Consider the following 23,491-nt stretch of genomic DNA (forward strand, 5'->3'; position numbering starts at 1 on the left):
CTGGTCTAATTAATTACACTTATTATGTATATGCATGTATTTGTATACCTACATTTCATTAACATGTGTAATTAATTTTTCATTGTTTTATTATTTTCTAATTAATATATGTAATCATTAATGATCACAGCTGTGTGCTAATTTATAAAGCTCCACAGTTAGCTAGATTTGTTAGGTCTGACTGATTGCTCTGTGGTACTTACTTACACACTGAAACAAAAAAGAAAAACAGGCCATCTGTATATTTGATTAATAGAATAAGACAACAAATCTGGCTTCACTACTGACTACAGCTAACTAAAGCTGCCAAGAGTTGGCTTTCTAGAGAAAATGATGCCTCCTTTAAAGTTTCCATATTAATTTCTAAATCTCAGTGACAAAATAAATGAAAAGCTGTTAGTAAGTAAAACAAGAATTTGAAGGCAGTCTAATTTTTTCAATCCGTTAAGAAGAGTTTTGGAGGGAAAATGCTGTAAAAGGTTTAAAAGCAGACTCTGGCCCTTTTCCTATTCCCTTTTCTTACTGTCTCCTAAAAGGTACGAGAATTATTCTCCATATAATTCCACCCACTTTAAGCCTGTTCATAGGAGAATCTCTCACAACAATGATAATCATCCAATGGCACGTAACAAATGGCAGAATAATGAGCTGCTGAAAGAAAGAAACATTTACAGATCTATTAACTTATTTGTTAAATGAACCATTTCTGGATGAGATTTTCCTACTCTCTAGCCTCCATTTTCAAAGTTCTGTAGCATTGCATTTCTAAATATCCCAAAACAAAATGAAGACAATGTTAATTTAATTAATTTAATTTCTATAGTGCTAAATTCAAAGAACACAATAGGAAGGAAAGACATTAATATATTTTTGTGATTTTCTGATAAGAAAACTATAAACTATTTACAAGGTAGTTCATTTTTAAGGAATTGCATGGTCAGAATATAATAAATTGGTTATTTCTAGAGTTACTAAGACCAAATCTTGAAGCAAAGGTAAAAGTTTATGTTATACAAAAAAAAAAAAAAAGAATATAAAGATTTTACAATTTACTCACAGTGATTAAAAGGTTTTAGAACTAGATAGAGCAGGTAGTTGTACAAAGTTATAAATGTACTAAATTCCACTGAAATGTCCACTTTAAAATGGTTAATTTTATTGTTAATCGTTATGTTCATTTTATCTCAATTCTTTTAAGTATGTAAAAATAAAAACAGAAAATAATGGCAAGACAACTTTCACAACTTTCAAGTCGTTTTGAGATTCTTGCTCCTAACATTGTACAAAAGAAAAAAAAATTTAAGAGGAAAATGTTAGAGTTCTTCTGCATAAATCAAAAAATAAATAATTCTGAATGCTAATCCTAGAAAAGCATTTCATTTGGTATTGCTCACCGACCTGGATTTTCATTTATACTCCCTTCTGTTGTGGAGAGACAGTCCCAGTATAACTTCATACATGTTCTTTTAGAGTCTAAGGAAAACCTTAGAAATTTCAATGTAAAACCTTACACTACTCAAGCTAAAAACCAGAGAGGTAAACAGTTTACTTTTAACTAGATCAGATTCAGATAGCTTACACCTTTCCAAATAAATACAAAATTTAGTCCTCATTGAACCTTTCCTTGGGCTTTTTTTTTTTTAAGAATGTTAAGATTTGTGGTAAAATTTTCATTAATCCTACCACTTTTTTAGCCAGTCACACTATGAAACACATGCGAGAATAAAGACGTTTTCAGATGTGCAAAGTTTAAGAATAACTTTTTCCCTCTCCTGTGACCTTTCTGAGAAAGCTGCTGGGGTACATGCTTTTCTAAACTAAGAGTAAACCATGAAAGAGGAAGACATGGTAAGAAAGAATAGAAGACATTACACAAGAGAACTGAAGGGAGATCCCAGGATGACAGGTGAGCAGGAGGCTTAACATTGGAGCAGAAGGATAGAAGGCTCTAAGAAGAGATATCTAAATGAATAAAAGAAAGGAAGAGAGAGAGGGAGAAAGAAAAAGACAGAAGAGGAAAGAAAGGAACACCTAATAGATAATCTGATGTTTAAATATAATTCTTTCAGACAATTTAGTGACGAATTAGTGATAATCAAACAGAAAACTAAGCAGACAAAGGGAACAGTATAATCATTAATGCCTGGGAAAAACAGACATTCTAGTAGAAAGGAAATTTAATTGTAGCACAATATGTGGCTTAGCTGTGAATCATACTTAAATACTCATAATATTAATAATACAAGCACTGAATATTGATTTAACCAAATATTATCACTTGCTTTAAAAGACATGGGAAAGGAAAAATGTATAAAAAAGCTGAAAGCTTATATTTCATAGTAGAAAGTCAAGAGATAAAATCTGCTTTGGAAGGCCGAGGCGGGTGGATCGCGAGGTCAAGAGATCGAGACCATCCTGGTCAACATGGTGAAACCCCATCTCTACTAAAAATACAAAAATTAGCTGGGCATGGTGGCACGTTCCTGTAATCCCAGCTACGCAGGAGGCTGAGGCAGGAGAATTGCTTGAACCCAGGAGGCGAAGGTTGCGGTGAGCCGAGATGGCGCCATTGCACTCCAGCCTGGGTAACGAGCAAAACTCTGCCTCAAAAAAAAAAAAAAAAAGATCTGAAATTAAAAACTCAAGAAATGGTTGTATAAAAATATTATTTAGAAAAATAGAATTAAATAACAGAATAAGCAATTAAGAGTTAAAGGTGGTTATTATATCCAGACAATGAGACATGAACTCAGAAAGCATGGTATAGGGACTGCGGTTTTTCCTTAAAAGTCTTATGATAACCAGGTGCAGTGGCTAACCCCTGCAATCCCAGCCTTTGAGAAGCTGAGGCAGGCAGATCACCTGAGGTCAGGAGTTCGAGACCAGCCTGGCAAATATGGTGAAACCCTGTCTCTACTAAAAATACAGAAATTAGCAGGGGCTGAGACAGGAGAATTGCTTGAACCTGGGAACAGAGGTTGCAGTGAGCTGAGATCGCACCTCTGCACTCTAGCCTGGTTGACAAAGCAAGACTCTGTCTCCAAAAAAAAAAAAAGCCTTATGATATTTTGCTTTTAAACAATTGTTCATATCATTAGATTATTTTAGGTTTAACTGAAAAATAATATGATTTCTTATCAACTGTTGACCTTTATTTTTTACTTGTATAAATTTAAGGGGCACAAGGGCAGTTTTGTTACCTGGATATATTGCATAATGGTAAAGTCGGGGCTTTTAATGTGTGAATTTGTATTTTTGAAATCAAACAAGAGTACTATGGTATATAAAACAATTTAAATTGTACTTAAAACATGTTTATGCATATATAGATATGCATTCAGTTAAAATCTTATTTGGGCCTCTGCATGGAACACAGTTTTATGAAAAAAAGTCTCATAAAAATTTCAAAAATCATAATGTTTACAACCATTATTGACTTTATCTTCTTGATAACCTGTGTTACTAATTTCACCCAAGTTGAGAAGCCACTCATCTGGTCTAAGCAGTTGTGATTCTTGACGTAACTTTCTACTTAAAAATGCATTCTGTTCTAGGACAAAAACATAACCCTTCATTTCAGAGCTCATCAGTAATAGAATGGTCTCACATCTCACTACATATTTACTTGAATAATGAGCCAACAACACAAAAATGGGCAGCAGTTTTATAATCAAGATGTTTTTCTAACAGGGTATGAAATTAGATAAAATGTCTTCTAACTCACTATTTCTCTCATAACATACTAGTTTCTCATTATTTTTTTATTTTTCCATGTAAGTCTATTAAAAAAAAACTGAGTATCAACACTGTGTAATATAACTTAAGAAAATATTTTAAATTAGGTTAAAGATGGCAAATTGAATGCAGCCTTCTCTCTCTCTCTCTCTCTCTCTCTCTCTCTCTCACACACACACACACACACACACACACACACACACACACATTTTCTCTCTCTCAAGACTCCCTTAAAAGTATAGAACTAAGTAAAGGAGTCAAGCTCCAAAATAGAAAGCAAACACACCAAGGTATGGAACATTGTTTATGGGGAAAATGCACAGAGACATGAATAGCAGCAGCTGCACATTCCCAACACCCCCATTACATAACTAAAAATGTAAACGTTGATCTATGTCAAATAAGTATGTGGTAAATATCAAATCATGTGGAAGAATTATAATGAGTTAACCATGTACCTTTATTACACACTTAAACAATAAAATTTTAAATTAAAAATTAATATTTAAAGCTAAGTTTTAGAGAAGCTGAGATTAGAAAATGAAATGACCCACATAAATTTTCTTTGAAAAGTTGCTACTATACTTCCAGTTCATAAAGTTTGGTTTTGCCCAAAAAGATTCCAAAGTCAAATAATGACAAATCAATTTGAACGTATCAAAGGTATTTCAGACATAATACATCTAAAATGGAATTCTGGGTTCCTCAACCTACTCTATATTCCCAGATCATACCCGTCTTCCACCAACTGACTTATTCAAAATTTAGGAAGGAGGCTGGTCTCTGCTTGGAGAAGAGCCACAAAGTATGCAGGCGGTATGCAGGCTGTCCTACTGCTTAAAGCAATTCACTTCTGGCCCTAAACTGTACTCACCACTTAGCTGGATTCACCATCCTTAGAAAACAGTTTAGCAACGTCTTTCATTACTGGAGCATGTTCCCTTGGAAATGTCACATACCTTTCCCACAAATACTCCCTCCACTCCAAATGTCACTCCTTTCTACCATATTTACCTCTCTTCCTGCTAGGTATTCTAGAAAACACAACTTCATCCTCCCTATTACACTGCCACTCATGCTTTAGTAACTCTTGCAAGGGTACATTCTGGGCAACTACTCAGCAATCAGAACCTAAATTTGGCTGTGGCGTTAAGAGCTTTAAAAATAGCAAAAGAAGCCACAGTCCCTATTCTTCAGAAATTTATAGTTTCCCTTTCCATGAAAAAGTTCTACCTGAGCCCTTTAGAGGGAGACAAATTTTTACAAAATACTTATTTTCCACTAGGGAATTTATTTTAAAGTCTCATAACCACAATGGATTTTTTAAATTACATCTAGCCTAAATTTTTACAGGTAGAGCTTAAGTTCTTTCTATCTCCTCTGTAATACCCATTTATATACATAAGACCTTATTCAGTAGCCTTTCTCCTTTCTCTTTTCCTGACCGATAAACAAAATTACCATAACTTCTGTTCAAATAGTAACTCTACATTTAATTAATTCAAATTAAATTGTCCTGACTTTTAAAATGTAAATCCAAGAACTGTGTGAAGATAAAGCTCCTGACTATGGTCAGAATCAGTGTGCAGACAAGACTAAAAATCAACTATTATATATTACGAATCTGGAGTTGAGTTGAAGAATCTACTCTTTTTGAGAATTCGATCAAATATATAAAAAAAAGTATTCAGTGACTAACCAGGCAACACTCCAGTAAGGATGAATAAAAAGAAATATAAGACTCAAAGATATATATAATCCTGGAAAAAGGAATAATCCTGGAAAAAGAGAATAATATGAAAGATTTTACCTATTACATAGAAATAATTAACATGAGCTAAATCATTAGTCAAAATAAGAAGATACTATTTATTGCTTATTGATCAAAATTTGAAAGACTGATAAAAGTATAAGCATAAGGAAGTCAAAGCTCTAAAGAAGCATATTACTAGGATATTCCTCATATGAATGTAAACTGGGAAAACATTTCTGGAGGGCAATTTGGCACTAAAATCCTTTTGAAAGTACATACTTTGACCAAAATTGTATATCTAAGGGCTTGTCTCAGAGAAATAATCAGACAAGTATTTAAAGAATTTACAGGAAGCAAGCAATATGGTTTATAACCATGGAGAATTATAAATAATCTAAATGTCCTATTACATGAGTTTAAAGAAAAAAAACCTATGATACATATATGAACATTAAAATGATGATATAGGTGATTATAGATACATATATCAACATGGAAATGTCTTTAAGATAAATTTTACAAAATAGTTTTTAAAAGGTATGCAGTGTTTCTTCAAGTAACATGTATCACTGTTTTTAAAGGTACACAATGTCCTCAACACTGTGACACAATAGGTCTAGAGCAAGGTTGGAAATGTAAACCTTCAACATGCCCACCCTTCCGGCAAGTGCACACGCGTGCACATGCACACACACACACACACAGGCTCACTTAATGCAAGTGCTCACTTAATGCAAGTGCTCTGTAGAGCATCCTTTGAGAAACAGTACACTAACATTAACATATCTCAAGTCTGGGAAGAAGTATATGTGCAAAATAGGAAGATGATGAAATAAGTATCTGCAGTTTCGAGTGTATGTTGAAGCAGGAAGAATAAGATATAAAAGAATCATGAAATAAAATATAGTACATCACCTCAATGGACAATTATGCAGTTATTAAAATAATAACCACAATGACAGAAAGAAAGGATATAATTAAGTTATGTTAATTAACAACAAAAAAACTCAGATCAAAAATGGGTAAAGGACTTGAATAATAATTTATCCCAAGGAAATCTATTAATGGCCAAGAAGCACATAAAAAGAGCTCACAGCCGGGCACGGTGGCTCAAGCCTGTAATCCCAGCACTTTGGGAGGCTGAGGCAGGCGGATCACGAGGTCAAGAGATCGAGACCATCCTGGTCAACATGGTGAAACCCCGTCTCTACTAAAAATACAAAACATTAGCTCAGCATGGTGGTGCGTGCCTGTAATCCCAGCTACTCAGGAGGCTGAGGTAGGAGAATTGCTTGAACCCAGGAGGCGGAGGTTGTGGTGAGCTGAGATCGTGCCATTGCACTCCAGCCTGGGTAACAAGAGCGAAACTCCATCTCAAAAAAAAAAAAAAAAAGAGCTCACCATCATTAGTCGTTAGGGAAATGCAAATCAAAACCACAATGAGATATCACATCACATTTACTAAGATGGTTATAATTTTTTAAAAATAAAGAAAGGAAGCGTTGAATAGGATATGCAGAAATCAAAACCCTCATATATCACTGGAGGAAAACAGTTTGATAGTTCCTCAAAAAGTTAAATATAGAGTTACCATACAACCCAGCAATTCTACTCCTAGGTGTATATCCAGGAGAATACCTAAAAACAGATGTTCAAAGACTTGTACATAAATGTTCACAGCAACAGCATTCATAATCATCAAAGGTAGAAATAATCCAATGAATGGATAAACATAATGTGCATACTCATGCACTGAAGTATTATTCAGCCATTAAAAGAAATTAAGTGATACTTGCACACCAATGTTCATAGTAGCATTATTTACAACAGACAAAAGCTAGAAGCAACCAAGTGTCCATTATCAAATGAAAGGATAAACAAAACGTGGTATATATATATATATATATATATATATATATACATATACAATAATATTATTCAGCAAAAAAAAGAATTAAATTCTGATATATACTATAACATGGACAAACCTTGAGAACATTATGCTAAGTGAAATAAGCCTGACACAAAGGGATAAGTATTGTGTACTTCCACTTATATGAGAGACTGACAGAGTCAGAAAGTGAAATAGAAGTTACCAGAAACTAGGGGCAGGAAGGAAAGTAGGGTTACCATTTATTGGCTACAGAGTTTCTGTTAGGCATGATTAAAAAGTTCTGGAAATGGTTAGTGGCGATGGTTACAAAACATTGTAAAAGTACTTAATGCTCCTGAATAGTTTGAATACAAGTTGTTAAAATGGTAAATTTTATGTTACATATATTTTACCACAATTTTTAAAAGAACAAAGAAACATCAGATTTAAGCTACACACTAGACCTAAGAGGCCTGACATTTACAGAACATTTCACCAACTGCTACAGAATACACATTCTTTTCATCAGCACATAGGACATCCTACAGAAAAGACCATATATCAGGCCCGAAAACAAGTTCTGAACAAATCCAAAAGAGAAGAAATCATATCAAATACCCTTTTAAAGCACAATGGAATAAAACTAGAAATCAATAAGAGGAACCTTGGAAACATCACAAGCACATGAAAATTAAATTACATGCTCCTGAATGACCAATGGATCAATGAAGAAATTAAGAAAAAAATTTTAAAATGTCTTGAAATAAATGACAATGAAAATACAACATGCCAAAATCTACGCAATAGAGAAAAGCAGTACTAAGGGAGTTTATAGCCATAAACACCTATATCGAAAAAATAGAAGGACTTCAAACAAACATAACAATGCACCCCAAGAAACTAAAATGCAGGAACAAACCAAACCCCAAATTAGAAGGGAAAAAAAAAAAAAAAAAAAAAAAAACAATAAAAAATCAGACCAGAAATAAAAGAAATTGAAACCAAAAAAATACAAAGGATCAACCAAATGAAAAGTTAGTTTTTGAAAAGATAAACAAAATCAACAAAACTTTAGCTAGACTAAGGAAAAAAAAGACAAAATCCCCTTTCAGACAAGCAAATGCTGAAGGAATTCATAAACACCAGACCTGCCTTATGAGAGGTCCTGAAGGAAGCAATAAATATGGCAAGAAAAGACCATTATTACCCACTACACAAACACACTTAAGTATACAGAGCAGTAACATTATAAAGCAACCATGTAAACAAGTTTAAAAACTAACGAGTTAACACCATGATGGCAGGATCAAATCTGCACGTGTCAATACTTACCTTGAAATTAAATTGGCTAAATGCCCCAATTAAAAGACAAAGAATAGCAAGTTGAATAAAGAACCAAGACCCACTGATATGCTGTCTTCAAGAGGCCCATCTCACATTCAACAGCACAAGTAGGCTCAAAATAAAGAGATGGAAAAAAATCTACCAAGCAAATGGAAAACAAAAAAAGTAGGGGTTGCAATCCAAGTTTCTGACAAAACAATCATAAGCCAACAAACATCAAAAAAGACAAACAAAGGCATTAAATAATGGTAAAGGGTTCAAATCAACAAAATCTAACAATACTGAATTATCTGCACCCAACACAGGAGTACTCAGATTAATAAGGCAGGTTTCTAGAGATCATCAAAGAAACTTAGACTTCCACACAATGAGAGTGGTAGACTTTAGTACCCCACTGACAATATTAGACAGATTATTGAAACAGAAAACTAACAAAGATATTCAGGACCTGAACTCAGTACTGGATCAAATAGACCTGATAGATATCTACAGAACTCTCCATCCAAAAGCAACAGAATATACATTCTTCTCATTGCCACATGGAACATACTATAAAATCAATCACATGATCAGAAGTTAAATGCTCCTTAGCAAATGCAAAAGCATTGAAGTCATAACAATCTCTTGGAACACAATGCAATCAAATTAGAAATCAAAACAGACATTCATTCAAACCCACACAACTACATGAAAATTGAATAACCTGCTCCTGAATGACTTTTGGGGTAAACAATGAAAATAAGGCAGAAAGCAAGAATTTCCTTGGAATTAATGAGAACAAAGATACAACATACCAAAATCTCTAGGACACAGCTAAGGCAGTGTTAAAGGGGAAATTTATAGCACTAAACGCCCACATCAAAAAGTTAGAAAGATCTTGTCATGCACAGTTGCTCATGCCTGTAATCCCAACACTTTGGGAGGCTGAGGCAGGTGAACCATGAAGTCAAGAGTTCAAGATCAGCCTGGCCAAGATGGTGAAACCCTGTCTCCACTAAAAATACAAAAATTAGCAAGGCACAGTGCCAGGCACCTATAATCCCAGCAACTTGGGAAGCTGAGGCAGGAGAATCACTTGAACCCAGGACATGGAGGTTACAGTGACTCGAGACAGTGCCACTGCACTTTACCATGGGCAACAAAGTGAGACTCTGTCTCAAAAAAAAAAAAAATTAGAAAGATCACAAGTTAATAACCTAACATCACAACTAAGAGAACTAGAGAACCAACAGCAGTCAAATCCCAAAGCTAGCAAAAGACAAGAAATATCCAAAATCGAAGCTAAACTGAAGGAGACTGAGACAAGGTCAGTGCCCCTTGAGGACAGAGATCCCAAAGGAAGGAGTAGGCACCCATCTTTGCTGTTCTCAGTGTCTTTAGGTAACATTTCCAGATACGAGAGGGACCCAGGGGAATAGGGCCTGAAGTGAAACCCCAGCAAACCACAGCAGACATACAGAAGAGGGGACTGACTGTTAAAAGAAAAACAAGCAGAAAGCAGCAACAGCAGCAACAAAAAAAAGTCTTCACAAAAAACACATTCAAAGGTCACCAGCCTCAAAGATAGAAACTAGACAAACTCATAAAGATGATAAAGAATCAACAAAAAAACACTGAAAACTCAAAAAGCTGGAGTGCCTCTTCTTTTCCAAATGATCACAACACCTCTCCAGCAAGGGCACAGAACTGGGCAGAGGCTGAGATGGATGAATTGACAGAAATAGGCTTTAGAAGGTGGGTAATAACAAACTTCACTGAGCTAAAGGAGCATGTTCTAACCTAATGCAAAGAAGCTAAGAACCTTGATAAAAAGTTACAGGAGCTGTTAACTAGAATAAACAGTTTAGAAAGGAACAAAATGACCTGATGGAGCTGAAAAATATACCACAAGAACATTCTGATGCAAACCCAAGTATCAATAGCTGAATTGATCACAAAAAGGAAGAAAGAATATCAGAGCTTGAATACTATCTTGCTGAAATAGGACAGGAAGACAAGATTAGGAAAAAAAAAAAAAAAGCATGAAAAGGAACCAACAAAATCTCTGAGAATTATGGGACTACATTAAAAAGATTGAACCCACAACTGACTGGGGTACCTGAAAGACAGGAAGAATGGAACCAAGTTGGAAAATGCACTTCAGGATATCATCCAGGAGAACTTCCCCAACCTAGCAAAACAGGTCAACATTCAAATTCAGGAAATACAGAGAATTCCAGTAATATACTTCACAAGAAGATCAACCCCAAGAAATATAACCATCAGATTCTCCAAGGCCAAAATGAAGGAAAAAATATTAAGGGCAGACAGAGAGAAAGGCAGGTCACCTACAAAAGGAAGCCCATCAGACTAACAGCAGACCTCTTGGCAGAAATCCTACAAGCCAGAAGAGAGTGGGGGCCCATATTCAATATTCTTAACAAAAAAAATTTCTAACCCAGAATTTCATATCCAACCAAGCTAAGCTTCTAAGCAAAGGAGAAATAAAATCTTTTTTGGACAAGCAAATGCTGAGGGAATTCATCACTGCCAGGCCTACCTTGCAAGAGCTCCTGAAGGAAGCACTAAATATGGAAAGAAAAAACCAGTACCAGCCACTGCAAAAACATACCGAATTACAAAGACACTATGAAGAAACTGCATCAACTAATGGGCAAAATAACCAGCTAGCATCATCATGACAGGATCAAATTAGCACATGATGATTTTAACCATAAGTATAAATAAGCTAAATGCCCCAACTAAAACACACAGACTGGCAAATTGAATACAGTCAAGATGCATTGGTGTGCTGTCTTCAAAAGTCCCATCTCATGTGCAAAGAAACTCATAGGCTCAAAATAAAGGGATGGAAGAATACTTACCAAGCAAATGAAAAGCGAAACAAAAGCAGTGGTTACAATCCTACTTTCTGACAAAACAGACTTTAAACCAACAACAATCAAAAAAGACAAGGGCAGTACCTAATGGTAAAGGGATTAATTCAATAAGAAGAGCTAACAATCCTAAACATATATGCACCCAATACGGAAACATTCAGATTCATAAAACAAGTTCTTAGAGACCTACAAAGAGACTAAGACTACCACATAATAATAGTGGGAGACTTTAACACCCCACTGTCAATATTACACAGGTCATCAAGATAGACTATTAACAAGGATATTCAAAACTTGAACTTAGCTCAGGATCAAGGGTCCTGATAGATATCTACAGAACTCTCCATCCAAAGAAAACAGAATATACATTATTCCCAGTACCATATGGCATATACTCTAATCACATAATTGGAAATACTCCTCAGCAAATACAAAAGAAATGAAATCATAACCATCTCTCAGACAGTGCAATCAAATTAGAACTCAAGATTAAGAAACTGACCCAAAAACCACACAACTACATAAACTGAACAACCTGCTCATGAGTGACTCCTAGGTAAATAATGAAATTAAGACAGAAATCAAGAAGTTCTTTGAAACCAATGAGAAAAAAGAGACAACGTACCAGAATCTCTGAGATGCAGCTAAAGTAGTGTTAGAGGGAAATTTATAGCAATAAATGCCCACATCAGAAAGCAAGAAAGATTCAAACTGATACTGTAACATCACAACTAAAATAACTAGAGAAGCAGGAGCAAAGAAATCCAGAAGCTATCAGAAGACAATAAAAAACTAAAATCAGAGCAGAGCTGATGGAGCTAGAGACACAAAAAACCCTTGAAAATAATCCATGAATTCAGGAGCTGCTTTTTTTGAAAACATTAATAAAATAGGTAGACCACTAGTTAGACTAATGAAGAAGAAAAGAGAGAAGAATCAAATAGATACAATAAAAACAATAATAAAGGAGCTATCACCACTGATCCCATAGAAATACAAACAAGCATCAGAGAATACTGTAAACACCTCTAAGAAAATAAACCAGAAAATCTAGAAGAAATGGATAAATTCCTGGACACATACACCCTCTCAAGACTAAACCAGGAAGAATTTGAATCCCTGAATAGACCAATAACAAGTTCTGAAATTGAGGCAGTAATAAATAGCTACCAACCAAAAAAAAAAAAAAAGCCCAGGACCAGATGGATTTACAGCTGAATTCAGAGGTACAAAGATGAATGGGCACCATTCCTTCTGAAATTATTCCAAACAATTGAAAAGGAGGGACTTTTTCCTACTCATTTTATGAGACCACCATCATCCTGATACCAAAACCTGGCAGAGATACAACAACAACAAAAAAAAAAACTTAAGGCCAATATCCCTGATGAATGCAAAAGTTCTCAATAAAATACTGGCAAACCAAATCCAGCAGCACATCAAAAAGCTTATCCAAGATGATCAAGTCAGCTTCATCCCTGGGATGCAAGACTGGTTCAACATACACAAATTAATAAATGTAATTCATGACATAAACTGAACTAAAGACAAAAACCACATGATTATCTCAACAGATGCAGAAAAGGCCTTCGATAAAATTTAACATCTCTTCATGTTAACAACTCTCAATAAACAAGGTATTGATGGAACATATCTCAAAATAATAAGAGCCAATTATGACAAATCCACAGCCAGTATCATACTGAGTGGGCAAATGCTGGAAGCATTCTCCTTGAAACCTGGCCCAAGACAAGGATACCCTCTCTCTCTCACCACTCCTAATCAATATAGTATTGGAAGTTCTGGCCAGGGCAATCAAGCAAGAGAAAGAAATAAAGGCATTCAAATAGGAAGAGAGGAAGTCAAACTGTCTCTGTTTGCAGACATGATCCTATATCTAGAAAATCCCATTGTCTTAGCCCAAAAGCTCCTTAAGCTGACAAGCAACGTCAGCAAAATCTCAGGATATGAAATCAATGTGCAAAAATCACGAGCATTCCTATACACCAACAACAGACAAGCAGAGAGCCAAATCATAAATGAACTCCCATTCACAATTGCTACAAATAAAATACTTAGGAATACAGCTAACAAAGGATGTGAAAGACCTCTTCAAGGAGAACTATAAACCGCTGCTCAAGGAAATAAGAGAAGACAGGAACAAATGGAAAAATATTCCATGCTCATGGATAGGAAGAATCAATATCATGAAAGTGGCCATACTGCTCAAAGTACTTTCAATGCTATTCCCATTAAACTGCCACTGACATTTTCACAGAATTAGAAAAAACTACTTTAAAATTTATATGGAACCAAAAAGACTCCATATAACCAGGACAATACTAAGCAAAAAGAACAAAGCTGGAGGCATCACACTACCTGACTTCAAACTATACTACAAGGCAATAGTAACCAAAGCAGCATGGAACTGGTATGAAAACAGACACATAGACCAATGGAACAGAATAGAGATATCAGAAATAAGGCCATACATCTACAATCACCTGATCATTGACAAACCTGACCAAAAAAAAAAAAAAAAAAAAAGCAATGGCGAAAGGATTCCCTATTTCATAAATGGTGCTGGGAAAACTGGCTAGCCACATGCAGAAAATTGAAACAAGACCCCTTCTTTATCATTATACAAAAATTAACTAAATATGGATTAAAGACTTAAATGTAAAACCAAAAACTATAAAAACCCTAGGAAAAAATCTAGGCAATATCATTCAGGATATAAACACAGGCAAAGATTTCAAGACAAAACATCAAAAGCAATTGCAACAAAAGCAAAAATTGACAAATAGAAACAGCCTCTGCACAGCAAAAGAAACAATCACCAGAATGAACAGACAACCTACAAAATGGGAGAAAACGCTTGTAATCTATCCCTCTGACAAAGGTCTAACATCCAGAATCTACAAGGAACTTAAACAAATTTACGAGAAAACAACAACCCCATCAAAAAGTGGGCAAAGGACATGAACAGACACTTCTCCAAACAAGACATTTATGTGGCCAACAAACATATGAAAAAAAGCTCAACATTACTGAGCATTAGAGAAACGCAAATCAAAATCACGATGAGATACCATCTCACATGAGTCAGAATGGCGATTATTAAAAAGTCAAGAGACAACAGATGCTGGCAAGGCTGTGGAGGAATAGGAATGCTTTTACACTGTTGGTGGGAATATAAATTAGTTCAACCATTGTGAAAGAAGTGTGGCGATTCCTCAGGGATCTAGAACCAGAAATACCATTTGACCCAGCAATCCCATTACTGAGTATATACCCAAAGGATTATAAATAATTCTACTATGAAGAAACATGCACACATGTTTATTGCAGCACTATTCACAATAGCAAAGACATGGCATCAACCCAAATACCCATTAATGATAGACTAGATAAAGAAAATATGGTACATATACACCATGGAATACTATGCAGCCATAAAAAGGAACAAGATCATGTCCCTTGCAGGGACATGGATGGAGCTAGAAGCCATTATCATCAGGAAATTAATACAGGAATAGAAAACCAAACACTGCATATTCTTACTTACAAGTGGTAGCTGAATAATAAGAACACATGGACACAGGGAGGGGAACAATACACACTAGAGCCTGTTGGGGGAGGGAGGGAGGGAGAGCATCACGATAAATAGCTAATGCATGTGGGGCTTAATACCTAGGTGATGGGTTGATAGGTACAGCAAACCACCATGGCACACATTTACCTATGTCAGAAAGCTGCACATTCTGCACATGTATCCCAGAACTTAAAATAAAATTTTAAAAAAGAAAGAATGAGACTAGACCCCTATCTCTCACCATACACAATAATCAAATCAAAATGGATAAAAGACTTAAGTCTAAGACCTGAAACCATGAAACTACTATTAACAGAAGAAAACATTGGGGAAATGCTCCAGGACATTGGTCTGGGCAAGATTTTCTGTTTAAGACCACAAAAGCCGCTGGGGCGGTGGCTCACGCCTGTAATCCCAGCCCTTTGGGAGGCCGAGGCAGGCAGATCATGAGGCCAAGAGATGGAGACAATCCTGGCCAACATGGTGAAACCCTGTCTCTACTGAAAATACAAAAAAAAATTAGCTGGGCATGGTGGTACGCGCCTGTAGTCCCAGCTACTCGGGAGGCTGAGGCAGGAGAATTGCTTGAACCTGGGAGACAGAGGTTGCAGTGAGCAGGGGTCGCGCCACTGCACTCCGGCCTGGCGCCTGGTGACGTAGTGAGACTCTGTCTTAAAAAAAGAAAAAAAAAAAAAAAAGGCCGGGCGCGGTGGCTCAAGCCTGTAATCCCAGCACTTTGGGAGGCTGAGGCGGGTGGATCACGAGGTCAAGAGATCAAGACCGTCCTGGTCAACATAGTGAAACCCCATCTCTACTAAAAATACAAAACATTAGCTGGGCATGGTGGCGCATGCCTGTAATCCCAGCTACTCAGGAGGCTGAGGCAGAATTGCCTGAACCCAGGAGGCGGAGGTTGCGGTGAGCCGAGATCGCGCCATTGCACTCCAGCCTGGGTAACAAGAGTGAAACTCCGTCTCAAAAAAAAAAAAAAAAAAAACCCACAAAAGCACAGGCAACCAAAGCAAAAATAGACACAGGGGATTTTATCAAGATAAAAGTCTTCTGTACAGCAGAGGAAACAATCAACAAAATGCAGAAACAACCCACAGAATGGGAGAAAAGATCTGCAAACTATCCATCCGACAAAGGATTAATAACCCAAATATATAAGGAGCTCCAACAACTCAATGGAAAAATAATAATAATACTCTGATCAAAAAATGGGCAAAAGAGCTGAACAGATATTTCTCAAAAGAAGACATATATGACTGGACATGGTCAAGCCTGTAATCTCAGCACTTTGGGAAGCTGACGTGAAAGGATCAACTGAGGGCAGAAGTTTGAGACCAGCCTAGACGATATAGCGAGAACCCATCTCTACAAAAGAAAAAATTAAAAATAAGCCACGTGTGTAGTAGTCCTAGCTACTTGGGAGGCTGAGGCAAGAGGATCACTTGATCCAAGAGTTCAAGGCTGCAGTGGCCTATGATAGCTCCACTACACTACACGCCACCTCGTGTGACAGGGTAAGACCTTGTCTTAAAAAAAAAAAAATGATAATGACATACAAATGGCAACAGGTATATGAAAAGAAATGCTGAAAATCACTAACCATCAGAGAAATGCATATCAAAACTACAATGAGGTCTCATCTCACCCTAGTTTAAATGGCTCTTATCAAAAACACAAGCAATTACTGATGCTGGCAAGGATGTAAAAAAGGAGAAACCACTGTACGTTGTTGGCAAGAATGTAAATTAGTACAGCCGCTATGGAAAACAGCATGGAGCTTCCTCAAAAGACTAAAACCAGAACTACCATGTGATCCACCAATTCTACTACTAAGTATATATTCAAAAGAAAGAAAATCGGTGCAGCCGGGCTCGGTGGCTCACACCTGCAATCCCAGCACTTTGGGAAGCCGAGGTGGGCGGATCACAAGGTCAAGAGGTTGAGATCATCCTGACTAACATGGTGAAAACCCGTCTCTACTAAAAAAAATGCAAAAATTAGCTGGGCGTGGTGGCGCGCGCCTGTAGTCCCAGCTACTCAGGAGGCTGAGGCAGAAGAACTGCTTGAACCCAGGAGGCGGAAACTGTCAGTCGAGATTGTGCCACTGCACTCCAGGCTAGCGCCTGGCGACAACGCAAGACTGACTCAAAAAAAAAAAAAAGAAAAAGAAAATCGGTGGCTCACGCCTGTAATCCCGGCACTTTCGAAGACTGAGGCAGGTGGATCTGTTGAGGTCAGAAGTTCAAGACCAGCCTGGCCAACATGGTGAAACCCCATCTCTACTAAAAATACAAAAATCACACCTATGATCCCAGCTACTCAGGAGGCTGAGTCAGGAGAATCGCCTGAACCCAAGAGGCAGAGATTGCAGTGAGCCCAGATCATGCCATTGCATTCCAGCCTGGGTGACAAGAGCAAGACTCCATCTCAAAAAAAAAAAAGAAAGAAAGAAGGAAAATCAATGTCAAGAAGACATATATACTCCCATATTTATTAAAACACTATCCATGATAGCCAAAATATGGAATGACTCTAAATGCTCTTCAATGGAAGAATGGATTTTTAAAATGTGACATAAATACACAATCGAACATTATTCAACCACAAAAAAGAATGAAATCATGTCATTTGCAGCAACATGGATGGAACTGAAGTTCATTATGTTAGGTGAAATAAGCCAAGCATAGAAAGACAAATATTGCGTGTTCTCATTCATATGAGGGAGGTAAAACAGTAGATCTTATGAAGACAGAGAGTCGACTGGTGGTTACCAGAGGCTAGGTAGGGTGGGGGGAATGGGGAAATGAAGAGAAGTTGATTAATGAGTATATATTTATACCTATTCAATATTTTAATACAAGAAATAAGACCTAGTTTTAGATAGATCAGCATAATTTACAGTAGTCTATTGTACATTTCAAAAAAGCTAGAAGAGAATAATTCAAATGTTTCTAGCATAAAAAAGACAAATATTTAAGTTGATGGATATCCCAACTACACTGATTTAATATTTACAAATCATATGAATGTTATTAAATTATCATATGTACCTCAAAACAATGTACATATATTATGCATCAATAAAAATAAATTATTTTTAAAAAGGCAACCATCTTTTCAAAACACTAACAAATAAGGAAATGAAGTAGCAATATATGCTATAACATGGATAAACCTTGCAAACATGCTAAGAGAAAAAATGGACACGAAAAGCCACAGATTGTATTATTCCATTTACATAAAATGGAATAGGCAAACTATAGAGACATAAAGCAGATTAGTGATTGCAGGGGCTAAGGAAAGTGGGGAGTGAAGAGTGGTTGCTTAATGAGTACAGGTTTTCCTCTTGGATTAATGGAAACGTTCTGGAATATACAGTAGTGACAGTAACACAGTATTATGAATGTAATAGAAACCATTGAATCATACACTTGAATGCTTAAAATGGTGAATTTTGCCTCAATATAACAAAAGCAAGAAAGTTATCATGTGCCGGGCACGGTGGCTCAAGCCTGTAATCCCGGCACTTTGGGAGGCCGAGGCGGGTGGATCACGAGGTCAAGAGATCGAGACCATCCTGGTCAACATGGTGAAACCCTATCTCTACTAAAAATACAAAAAGATTAGCTGAGCATGGTGGCGCGTGCCTGTAATCCCAGCTACTCGGGAGGCTGAGGCAGGAGAATTGCCTGAACCCAGGAGGTGGAGGTTGCGGTGAGCCGAGATCGCGCCATTGCACTCCAGCCTGGGTAACAAGAGTGAAACTCCGTCTCAAAAAAAAAAAAAAAGAAAGAAAGAAAGTTACCATGTACACAGTTACAACTGTATAAAAATATAAGTGTAGGAGAAAAGAGTAAAAGAATAGTTTTTAAAAGACCTAGGTGGGTTGAGTTGGTTTTTTTCTATTTTCCAAACTTGTTATTAACATTATCATATTGTTTTCACAGCAAAAAGAGATAATCATCATATATTGAGTACCTACTATATTTTAAGCCCTGTGCTAGGCATTTTAATAAATCAAGAGTGTTTTCCAGCCTGCTGGGTGAACAGAAAACATCTGACACAAATATGAAAGGGAGCAAAGGAATCTAGTTCTAGAGGAAAAAACTGAATGCCTTAGTTATTTATTACCGTATAACAAACTATCCCTAAACATGGCAGCTTTAAACAATAATTTTTTTCTTTTTTGAGACAGAGTCTCACTCTGTCACCCAGGCTGGAGTGCAGTGGCACTGTGTCGGCTCACTGCAACCTCCGTCTCCTGGGTTCAGGCAATTCTCCTACCTCAGCCTCCTGAGTAGCTGGGATTACAGGCACACACCACCACGCCTGGCTAATTTTTTAAAATATTTTTAGTAGAAACGGGGTTTCACCACGTTGGCCAGGACAGTCTCGAACTCCTGACCTCAGGAGATCTATCCACCTCGGCCGCTCAAAGTGCTGGGATTACAGGCATGAGCCACTGCACCCAGCCCCTAAATAATATCTAGCAAATATCTCTGTGTATTTAAAGGCACGTGCATAGATGAGCTCTCTAAGGTCAACATAACGGTTAATTTTAGGTACCAACTTTACTGGGCTAACGGACACTGCGATGGTTAATACTGAGTGTTAACTCGATTGGATTAAAGGATACAAAGTATTGTTCCTGGGTGGGTCAGTGGGAGTGTTGTCAAAGGAGATAAACATTTGAGTCAGTGGACTGGGAGAGGCAGACCCACCCTCAATCTGGGTGGGCATCATCTAATCAGCTGCCAATACGGCTAGAATAAAGTAGGCAGAAGTGGGAAAGAACAGGCTTTCTGAGTCTTCTGGCCTTCATCTTTCTCCTGTGCTGGATGCTTCTTGCCCTCAAACATCAGATTCAAAGTTCTTCAGCCTCTGGACTCTTGGACTTACACAAGTGGTTTGCCAGGGGCTCTCGGACCTTTGGCCACAGACTGAAGGCTGTTGCACTGTCAGCTTCCCTACTTTTGAGGTTTGGGGACTCAGAGTGATCCACCACTGGCTTCCCGGCTCCTCAACTTGCAGACAGCCTATAGTGGAACTTCATCTTCTGATCACGTGAGTCAATTCTCCTTAATAAACTCCCTTTCATATATACATCTATCCCATTAGTTCTGTCCCTCTAGAGAACCCTGACTAATACAGATATCCAGATATCTGGTAAAATGTTATCTGTGGGTATGTTTGCGAGGGTATCTCCAGAAGAGATAAACATTTGCATCAGTAGACTGAATAAAGAAGACCACTCTTACCAATGCAGGCAGGCAGTATCCTATCATTCACTGAGGGCCTAAATAGAACAAAAAGGCAGAAGAAGGGCAAATTTTCTCTCTTCTTGAATTGAGACATCCATCTGCCCCTAAACATTAGCATTCTTGGTTCTCAAGCTTTCAGACCTGAACTGAACTACACCACCAGTTTTCCTGGTCCTCCAGCTTGCAGATGGCAGATCATGAGACGTCTCGGCCTCCCTAACCACATAAGGCAATTCCTATAATAAATCTCCTCATGTGTATAGGTATATATATACATACACACATATATATACGTATATATCTTAGCAGCTCTGTTTCTCTAGAGAACCCTGACTAATAGAGTCAAGAAAAAATACTTGGTTTTCACATATAATTTAATAACCCCCCAAAAAATAAGAATTAGTAAAAGGGATGACAGTATTTTGTAAAGAAATAAAACAGTGCTATAATTAAAATTCCGTAACATTATAAGAAGGTGGTCTGCAGATCTATTTGTGTCCCATTTATAATCCTAATATATTGATCATAGCTGTATTTTAATGTAATCTTTAAAATTGTTCATTTCAATTATCTTTATAAAAACCCCATTACATCAATCCCATATATAGAGCTTGTCCATAGTTTTATAAGGAATTGATTCAATTCTATAAATAACTGGGAATAAGATTTCATTCTTAATAAGCTTATTCTGCCCTTCTATATCTGACATGGCTTTAAAAAAAATACATTAAGATGTCTTTGGTAGGTCTAGATCTCTGCTATTACAAAGTCAAAGAAAACTACTTTTTTGAGAATTCGAGGTTGAATATTACACTGGCACCACACCATTTAAGAAAAGAAGACCCCATCCTTCTTGATTCTACTTCTTACTTCTTAATTGGTCATGGCGTTAAGAGATTGATTAGGTAGGAAAATCCCATAAGTAAGCTGCCCTCGTGCTAACTAGGCTATATCTTCAATCTTCTTCAAACATTTGTGTGTAAGAACCACAGTGACTAAAAAGCAACCCATAATTAATTGCTTAAGCTTTAAAAGTACGGTCATTTGCAATGTAGCAACTCCTTGATAATTATTTCCATCACTTTTCACGATAGCTTTAATTTACTGACTAAATATTAATGAAAGTTTTATTGCCAATAACTTCATAATTTTCTTTGTCCAACTTGTACTAAGTCCTCTCACATACGGTATCCAAAACATATACCTAGAGTTATTCTCCAATTCATGTAAAATTACAAAGAAGAATCCTAAATAGTGGCAAAGCCTCTAAAACTCTGCAGTTGTTGTCAAACCTATTCCTTTCAGGTGAAATGCAAAAGCGCACAAGGCAGCTAAGTTAAAATTACCACACTTTGATCATCTCTTGTTGGTTACTGTGTGTTTTGTGTGAAATTTTCCTAATACAATTGTGCAAAAGAAAGAGCAGGGATTTGGGGTCTGATTGACCTAGCCTGAATTGTGTGGTAGGCAAAATTCTAAGATGGCCCCAAGATTCCAAACGCTGCTGTTACACACCCTAAATAATCCCCTTCACTTGGACAGGACTTGTGAATATAATAGAATAATTACTTTCATAAGTGCATTCTATTATGTAAAACTCTATTCGAGCAGACATCAGAGGAATTATCATGCTGACCTTGAAGAATCAAAGTACCATGTTGTGGAAACAGCCACATGGCAAGGAACAGTGGGCAGCCTGTAGGAACTGAAAATGCCCCCCTACTGACAACCAGCAAGTCTAACAACCACAGGAGCTGAATTCTGCCAACAACTAGTTATCTTAGAAGAGGACCCCAAACCTCAGACGAGACTGCAACTCCAGTCACCACCTTGAGACCTGATGAAACCCTGAGCAAAGGACCCAGTCAACACATAACCACACTCCTGACCTACAGAAACTGTGAGGTAATAAATTTGTATTCTTTTAAGCCACTAAGTTCATGGCTCTTTCTCATGCAGCAATAGAAAACAAATACAAGTAATACAAGTCACATGCCCAATCTTTGGCCAGAGGAGGGTGGGATACCTTGATTGATAGACAAAGTAATGCTTCATCCAATGACAGAGGAGTGTGCTCCTTAAGTACAACTAAGGTGTCAATATCAGTTGGGAGGATAGATGCTGGAATAAAGAACAAAAATTACTCATCACAACACATTATCTGACATCTCATATGCCTTCAACATTCAACTCATGACTCTTCCCTGCTGTATGCTTTGCCTACTGCCATCTACACATCTGAATTTATGTGCCATTGTGCCAGAGAATAACAAATAATACATGAGGGCAACAAAATGAGTGAGAACACTAAGCTAATATTACAAGTTAGAGCCCTGTCTGCCAATACACTCACGTGTCGCTTAATGACAAGGATATATTCTGAAAAATCCATCCTTAGATGTTTTCATCAATGTGCAAACATTGTGGAGTGTACTTACACAAATCTAGATGGTAAGGACTACCACACACTTAGTCTATATAATGTAGTCCCAGTACCCCAACTGGTACTGCTCCACGGCCTGTTAGGAACCATGCCACACAGCAGGAGGTGAGCGGGCGAGAGAGTAAACCTTCCTCTCAATTCACAGCCATTCCCCATTGCTCATGTTAGCACCTGAGCTCCACCTCCTGTCAGATTAGCATTAGATTCTCATAGGAGCATGAACCCTACTGTAAAGTGCACAACTTACTGTGATCTAGGTTGCGTGTTCCTTATGAAAATCTATTGCCTGATGATCTGTCACTGCCTCCCATCACCCCCAGATGGGACCGTCTAGTTGCAAGAAAACAAGCTCAAGCTCAGGGCTGCCACTGATTCCACATTATGGTGAGCTGTGTATTTCATTGTATATTACGATGTAATAATAATAGAAATAAAGTATACAATAAATGTAATGCACTTGAATCATCTCAAAACCATCCCTCCTCCCCCAGCCTGTGGAAAATTGTCTTCCACAAAACTGGTCTCTGGTGCCAAAAAAGGTTGGGGACCACTGGTGTAGACTATTGCTCCTAGACTACAAATCTATACAGCATATT

General features: G+C 37.2%; 1 protein-coding gene across 1 annotated transcript in view; it reads right to left on the reverse strand.

Annotated features, from left to right (window-relative positions):
* The window catches only part of CTNNA3 (catenin alpha 3), a 1,773,069-nt gene extending 1,768,305 nt beyond the window's left edge, over positions 1-4,764 (reverse strand). The window contains exon 1 of the mRNA XM_074382308.1: positions 4,610-4,764. The gene's annotated coding sequence lies outside the window, so the exon portion shown is untranslated. The remainder of the gene's footprint in view (positions 1-4,609) is intronic.
* Positions 4,765-23,491: the final 18,727 nt, after the last annotated feature.

This window comes from Saimiri boliviensis, chromosome 12 (genome assembly GCF_048565385.1).
Source record: "Saimiri boliviensis isolate mSaiBol1 chromosome 12, mSaiBol1.pri, whole genome shotgun sequence".
Classification (NCBI taxonomy): domain Eukaryota; kingdom Metazoa; phylum Chordata; class Mammalia; order Primates; family Cebidae; genus Saimiri; species Saimiri boliviensis.